Here is an 8,734-nt window from a genome sequence, read left to right as displayed (position 1 = left end):
AACTACATGAGTAATTTTATTAATAACTACACCAAGTCGCAGGGGATATCCACACCTTGGTGACAATCATTACAGAGAGCCAAATTCATAATAGGTTGATCATGACAAACATTAAAACATGTGATAGGCAAACTAACATTAAGTAAGCTGACTAAGACTAAGAAACTAACTTAAATATTATTACATACTCCGACTCTATCGATCTAGGACTCTAAGTCTATCTTGGTCCTACAGTCAGGTGTGTCATAAACATGATGACCACGGGGCGGCGAGCGATAATGGTGCTGAGTTCCAACAGGGGCGGGGGAACCATCCTCCTAATGGCGGCGCTTCGCGCGCTCAGCACGTAGTTCCGCAATCTCCTCCCGAGCCTTGCCCAACTCGTCATGGGCGTGGTCTAGCTCGGTGTTGAGCACGACGACCAGGTTGATCATGCTGCTCAATCTAGGATTTCCCTCACCAACTGGTGAGACAATCACACCTCCGGTACTGTCGGTCGAATGGCGGGAGTAGTACTTCAGGTCGAGGCCGTCAGCTACCCCGCTGAACAACAAACAGTACTGCGAAAGCGCATGCCGTGCAGCATCCTGCATGGCTGCTGGCAGTGTTCCGCTCAGTGATGGAATAATGCTCTGAGCAGGCCTCTGCACCCCAGAGATCATCGTCCGGACGGCGCACCAGGCATGTAGCCTCCCATTTATCCGGATATAACCCACGACGGTGCCGGTAGACTACACAGTGGTACTCGATGGACCAAGTGTGTCGGTTGAAGGCCCGACGCGGCAAGGTGTCGAGAGCATTGTGGAAATGACAACCACAGGCAGCGCCATGAGTGATGGGTCGGGCGATCCATCCTTCCGACTCCTGCTCCTTCGAAAGCTCTGTGTTGTGGCTCAAACTGCCACTGTCGTCGTCATCTCTGTCAAAGTCTCCTCCAGCAGTCGAGGTGCCATGTGGTGGTGCAGGGGGCACCTCTAGCTGAGGCATAGGGGAGGGTTGCCTGCTAGACTCCACCTCCTGCTGAGGCGAGGGGGAAGTGAAAGGGAAATAGGGTCCAACCTTTTCCTAAATGATTTTGGTGGTTGAAATGCCCAACACAATTAATTGGACTAACTAGTTTGCTCTACATTATATATTCTACAGGTGCTAAAGGTTCAACACAAACCAATAAAAAGGTCAAAGTTAGGGTTCAAAAGAAAGGAGCAAAAGAAACCGTAGAGAACCCTGGTCTGGCGCACCGGACAGTGTCCGGTGTGCCACCGGACAGTGTCCGGTGCCCAGGGCTGATCGACTTCAAACTTGCCACCTTCGGGTTTCTGAAGAGCCGCTCCGCTATAATTCATCGGACTGTCCGGTGTGATACCGGACTATCCGGTGTGCCAGCGGAGCAACGGCTAGGGAGCGCAATGGTCGACTCCAATGGTTGCCTGCAACGTGAATAGTGCGCGGACAGTTCGTGCAGAGTTAGAGCAGCGCCAGAAGGCGCACCGGACAGTGAACGATGTCTGTCTGGTGCGGCACCGGACTGTCCTGTGCCCTAAGATGTCAGAGCTCCAACGGTCGAAACCGTCAGAACCCTAACGGTTGGGTGACGTGGCTGGTGCACCGGACAGTGTCCGGTGGCGCACCGGACTGTCCGGTGCGCCCATCGACAGCCAGCCTCCCCAACGGTTGGTTTGGTGGTTGGGGCTATAAATACCCCCCAACCACCACCACTCCAAGCATCCAAGTTTTTCAGACATCCCATTCAATACAAGAGCTAGTGCAATGAATACAAGACACAATTCAAAAGATTTAAAACCTCTCCAACTCCCAAATACACTCCAAACTCCTAGTGACTAGAGAGAGAGTTTTGCTCGTGTTCTTTGAGCTCTTGTTCTTGGATCGCTTTCTTCTTCCTCGTTCTTGTTCTTCAAACACTTGTAATCAAAGCAAGAGACCGTAAGTTTGTAGTGGTCCTTGCGAGGTCTAAGTGACCCATTTGATTAAGGAGAAAGCTCACTCGGTCTGGGTGACCGTTTGAGAGAGGGAAATGGTTGAAAGAGACTCGGTCTTTGTGACCACCTCAACGAGGACTAGGTTCTTTGGAACCGAACCTCGGTAAAACAAATCACCGAGTCATCCGCTCTATTTCTTTGGTTGATTTGTTTTCCCCTCTCTTTTGGACTCGATTTTATTTCTAACGCTAACCCCGGCTTGTAGTTGTGCTTTAAGTTTATAAATTTCAGTTTCCGCCTATTCACCCCCCTCTAGGCGACTTTCAATTGGTATCAGAGCCTGGTACTTCATTTGAGTCTAACCACTCGAAGTGATGTCGGGAGATCACGCCAAGAGGGAGATCGTGACCGACGACAAGTCCGCAAGCTCGGGGAGAACCCTCTCAAGGGAGTCCGGCCACAAGCATAAGGAGGAATCCTCTTCCTCTATCAAGTCACAATGGAGAGGTGACAAGAAGAAGAAAATGAAGAAGGTTGTCTACTACGAGACCGATTCTTCGTAACCCTCTACATCCGGCTCTGAATCGTCGTTCGTCACTTCTAAACGTCATGAGCGTAAGAAGTATAGTAAGATGCCCCTCCTCTATCCTCGCATTTCTAAGCGCACTCCATTACTTTCCATTCCCTTAGGCAAACCACCATATTTTGATGGTGTCACACCCGGATTTCGGGGCACCAAGACCTAGGCGCGAACATAATCACCAGGTGTGCTAGCACCAAGTCTCACACATATGATGAATCATGGCACAGGATCGAATGTCACATCTTTACTATATAACAGGAGTTCTGTACAAAATAAATAAATAAATAATTACATTATAAGGAGACAACGGTACAGCAACCCAAAGTTGACTGGGAGACGACGGCCTAGACCACTCACGAACTCATCACAGCATCCTCCAAGCGCTTCATCCTGTGGTACCTGTTCTTGACCTGTGGGGGGTATGAGACAGCAAGAGTGAGCTCACATACGTTCATAGCTCAACAAGTTGTGGGGAATAATGTGCATGAACTCGCCAAAGGTGGGAGCTCATGTGGAGTGTAAGGCTTACCAAAGAGGATGGTTAGAGCTGAGCATTGCTTTTAAAGTTGGTCAAAATTTTATTAGCAGTTACTAAGTATAAGTAAATACCAACCCAATTAAGTAGTAGAACAAAAGTAACAACATCACCTGCGATGCAATGCATATGACAAATTAAATTTAGTTTCATAAATTAATCATGTGAGTGTCCGAGCTGCTCATGACCGTCAGCATGGCTAGTATACCAGTTTTACACTCTGCAGAGGTTGCACATCTTTACCCACAAGTCATGTTACCCATCTGCCAAGAGACGGCCAATCCCATACACCTCTACCAAGGAGGCGAGGCAGGGTAACACTACGAGGCCTTTACAAAGTTCCACTAGCTTCAGAAAACCCGCTACAGTTTATAGGAATCTCTAGTGCAGGAATCCCTTACCTGACCGCCATCGCAGCAAAATCAACCAAGGACCTCCCTACACTGACCACTCCCCTACTGCCCTTACCCCTTTCGGGTAAGGTAGTCATCCACTAGCTTTCCTAGTTAATCAGCCAAGGGCGTTCCATTAAACCCTTGTGGTAGCACTGTTTTCCCGGGTGGTTCTCCATGTTCCCATTAACATAATGATCTTATCATGAACAGTAAATAATGAACAGATAATAAAAAGTGTAATCATGAGTAGTGAATATCTCTATACCCAAAACCACATAAAGCAATAGCATGTACTACCCAAAAATTTAGTAGTGAAACCAGTGGTGAAACAAGGTATAAAGATAGTCAAATCTAGGGTAACCTATTGGGTCCCAACAAAATTAACCTATGCAGATCATTATGATTAATAAGAACATGACTGGGTAAAAAGGAAGTGATCAAGGGCACAACTTGCCTGGGACTTGAGATTCCAGGTACCAACTTGCTCTTTAGAACTCGTGACCTCACGCTAGTTGTAGCAATACAAACAAACATGGTATAGGCAGAATTAACATCACAACAAACATAAGAATAAACTGCGCAATAATAATCTACGCGTCGCTACGAGATCGTAGGAACAAGAATTACTAAATTCGGAGTTACGGTTAAGAAGTTATGGTTTTCCGAAAATCCACGTGGTAAAATATAGAATAGACTAAGTGCAACATTTTAACCTATATTTCATGACAAAACAAAGTCACCAGATGATAATAAATATTATTGTGAGACTAATGCAACTAGAATGGATCAAAACAAAGTTAGAATGAATTAAATATGAATTAAACAAGTTTATGGATTTATTTTTATACTAAAAGCCTATTTTCTTTATTAAATTCTAAATTTCCTAGCGGTTCTGAACTGGGCACAATATTTCTTAAGAGATCAGGGGCTAACTTGCAATTGCACCCAAGACTCAGTGAACACCACGCAGGATGGCGGGTTCATTTCTTAAAAGTAGTGGGGCTTCACTGGAAAGTGTCTCGGCCGAAGGGGTATCAGCCAACGAGCACCGCTGGATGCAGGATTAATGGTGCAGATTACACAAACCTTTTTATGAACTGGTACCCCTAGGATCATATCGCATCCGTCGGCCGGAGATCCAACGGTGCCCGCGGGTTCTCCTACCCTCTGATCTGAGGACGGCGGCGCCGCTATGCCCAGACGCTGGCAGATCCACAAAGCGACGAAGGGAGAGCAAAACTGGGCGAGGGCGCGAGGCCGCGTGCTGGGAGCGACGAGCAACGCGAGAGGCCGTTGACTGGCTTGGAGCAACAACATGGAGGCAGGTTGACAGCAGCGCGCACACGAGGCCTCCGCGACGGCGGTCGTGCGATCGGTCGGATCCCTCTCTCTCCAAGCTACGTGCTCTCTCGGTGGTTGATCCCTCCGTCCTCCTCCAAGATGTTCGTGACGGCTTGAAGATGGCGTGAGGCCACGGTCTGTACCTATATATACACCAGCGCCCAGGGAATCGGGTTTTGTTTGTTACGATTTGGTGCAAGGGAAAAAATCGGAACTACCAGAGTCTGTTGCTACGTCCATGCAAAGGAGAGAAGCTTCTAAACGTGGGTCCTACTTGTCATTGAACCAGGTCGTGAGCAAGGGGTCATGCGGCTCGGCTGGAGAGCTCCATTTGCTTGCTTGATGATGTCATGCTCATGTAATCCACGTCTAGTCAATAAAGAAAATGATTAAAAAATGCAAAGGGACATGGGCTGAGCGATGAGTGAAATAGGCCAGGGAGAGGTCGACCGTCATGTGAGGTAGGCTTCTTTTTTTAATTTATTTTATGTTTTCAATTTTGTTTTCTTCGTTTTCCCTGTTTTTTATTTTCAGATTTAGTTATACCAATTCAAATCTGATCTGATTTTAAATTTTAAAACCATATTTATATGCACAACCAAAACACCAACGTGAATGCAAATATTTTATATTTATTTACTCATTATTTGCTTTGCTCAAATAAGTATTTGTATGCATGAAATTTAATAAGCATGGAATTGACATAGTTATATAACCCAATAGGAGTAATTTATATAGAATATCTCACTATCCTATTTATTGTAGTTTAAGTATATAGCCAACATTTTATATTTACTATTTATTAAATTTTAGGGAAGATAGTCTCAATTCATAACTTTGTTATAATACGATTGAAATTTTTAAATCTTTAAGGAATTTACTTAATTCACCAAGATACAATTTTGGAGTGCTACAGATGGTGAGGATTATTGTATGTGGAGTGACAAAATGAGGCATCACCTAACCTCACTCCACAAAAGCATATGGGATATTGTTGAGTATGGAGCACAGGTACCAAAGATAGGGGACAAGGATTACGATTCGGACGAGGTCGACCAAATTCGACACTTTAACTCCCAAGCCACAACTACACTCCTCGCCTCCTTGTGTCGAGAGGAGTATAATAAGGTGCAAGGGTTGAAGACGGCCAAAGAAATTTGGGACGTCCTCAAGACGGCGCACGAAGGGGACGAGGTGACCAAGATCACCAAACGGGAGACGATCGAGGGGGAGCTCGGTCGATTCGTCCTCAACCAAGGAGAGGAGCCACAAGCCATGTACAACCGGCTCAAGACCTTGGTTAATCAAGTGCGCAACCTCGGGAGCACAAAATGGGATGACCATGAAATGCTCAAGGTTATTCTTAGATCACTCGTATTTCGTAATCCTACTCAAGTTCAATTAATACGTGGTGATTCTAGATACAAGCTAATGTCTCCCGAGGAAGTTATAGGAAAGTTTGTGAGCTTTGAACTTATGATCAAAGGCTCCAAACAAATTATCAACTTGGAGCAAGGCGCCTCCTCCACACCCGAGGTGCAACCCGTCGCATTTAAGGCGACGGAAGAAGAAAAGAAGGAATCTACACCAAGTAGGATTCCAATCGATGCCTCCAAGCTTGACAACGAGGAAATAGCGCTCATCATCAAGAGTTTCTGCCAAATCCTCAAACAAAGGAGGGGGAAGGATTAAAAACCCCGCTCCAAGAAGGTGTGCTACAAGTGTGGTAAGCCTGATCACTTTATCGCTAAATGTCCTATGTCTAGTGATAGTGATAGGGACAACGACAAGAGGGGAAAGAAGAAGGAGAAGAAGAGATACTACAAGAAGAAGGGCGGCGATGCCCACGTATGTTGGGAATGGGACTCCGACGAGAGCTCCACCAACTCCTCCTCCGACGAGAATGCCGCCAACATCGCCGTCAACAAAGGTCTTCTCTTCCCCCCAACGTCGGCCACAATTGCTTCATGGCAAAGGACAGCAAGAAAAAGAAGGTACAAGCTAGAACCACTCACAAGTATACTACATCTAGTGATGAGAGTAGTTCTAGTGATGATGAAGATGATTTGCTTAGTCTTTTTGCCAACCTTAACATGCAAAAAAAGGAAAAACTAAATGAATTGATAGGTGCTATTCATGAGAAGGATGAACTCTTGGATAGCCAAGAGGAATTCCTTATTAAGGAAAACAAAAAGCATGTTAAGGTAAAGAATGCTTATGCTCACGAGATAGAGAAAAATGAAAATTTACTAAGGAGCTTAGCATTTGCCATGACACCATTTCCAACCTTACAAATGAGAACGGTAATTTACTTGCTAAGGTTGAAAAATCAAATGGTTGTCATGATTCAATTGTCAATCTTAAAAGTGATAATGCTAGTTTGATTGCTAAGATTGATAAATTAAATGAATCAATTTCTAGCCTTAAGACTAAGAATGATAAGTTAATTTCTAAGGCTAAAGATTTGAATGTTTGCAATGTTTCCATTTCCTGTCTTAGAGATGAAAATGACATGCTAAAATCTAAGATAGATGAATTAAAATCTTGCAAACCCTCTACATCCACTGTTGATCATGTTTCTATATGCATGAGATGTAGAGGTATTAATGTTGATGCTATCCATGATCACATTGCTTTAAGTAAACAAAAAATGATCACATAGCACAACTAACTAGTAAAATTAATGAGCATGAGATAGAGAATGAAAATTTTAAATTTGCTATAGGAATGCTCTATAATGGGAGACTGAGAGCACCTAGAGGGGGGTGAATAGGTGATCCTGTAAAATTCAACACTAAATTCCAACAACCTTGATTATAAAGGTATTAGTGCGGGTTAATCAACTCTATGAGACAAGCTCTTGCGAACACAAACAATCAAAGAGAGAGCAATCACAAGAGACACGTGATTTTATCCCGTGGTTCGGCCAAGTAACACTTGCCTAATTCCACGTTGTGGCGTCCCAATGGACGAGGGTTGCACTCAACCCCTTTCAAGTGATCCAATGATCAACTTGAATACCACGGCTTTTCTTCCTTATATCCTTTTCCCGTTTGCGAGGAATCTCCACAAGTTGGAGCCTCTCGCCCTTACAAGATTGATCACAAAGAACGCACAAGAGTAAGGTTGGGAAGAGCAATGCACACAAGACTCAAAAATGCAGCACACCAACGCACACAAGTGAAGACTTGAGCTCAAATGACACACAGGGAGTTCTCGACTCGAATGGAGCTCAAATCTCTAACACCACAAAGCAAATGCGCAGTAGTAGAGTCTGGATGCCTTAGAATGTTTAGTGAATGCTTGGGTGACTCCTCCATGTGCCTAGGGGTCCCTTTTATAGCCCCAAGGCAGCTAGGAGCCGTTGGAGGCCAACAAGGAAGGCCATCCTTGCCTTCTGTCGGGTGGCGCACCGGACAGTCCGGTGCGCCACCAGACAGTCACTGTAGACGGTCCGGTGCCGATCTCCTTCCTATTCTAGTGCAGCCGACAGTTGCACCTCCGGCCAGTTGGCGCACTGGACACTGTCCGGTGCACACCGGACAGTCCGGTGCCCCCTGCCGACCGTTGGCGTGGGCCACGCGTCACCCGTGGATTGCGTGGCTGACCGTTGCGCTGGCGACCATTGGCTCACCGGACAGTCCGATGAATTATAGCCGTACGCCGCCGATTTTTCCCGAGAGCAGTCTTTTCATCGGAGGCCAGCCTGGCGCACCGAACACTGTCCGGTGCACCACCGGACAATCCGGTGTGCCAGACTGAGCTGAGTTTGGCTGCACCAAGCCAACTCCTATGCAATTCTTTTCTTTTCTTCTTTTCTCTGTTTCTAACACTTAGACAAATATATTAGTATACAAAAACCAATGTACTATGTCTACAAACATACCTCATGCCTTGATTTGCACTTTTTCAATCTTGGGCACATTTAGAACTTAGAGAATAT

This window comes from Zea mays, chromosome 9, assembly GCF_902167145.1.
Source record: "Zea mays cultivar B73 chromosome 9, Zm-B73-REFERENCE-NAM-5.0, whole genome shotgun sequence".
Classification (NCBI taxonomy): Eukaryota; Viridiplantae; Streptophyta; class Magnoliopsida; order Poales; family Poaceae; genus Zea; species Zea mays.
Note: the sequence above shows the minus strand (reverse complement) of the source record.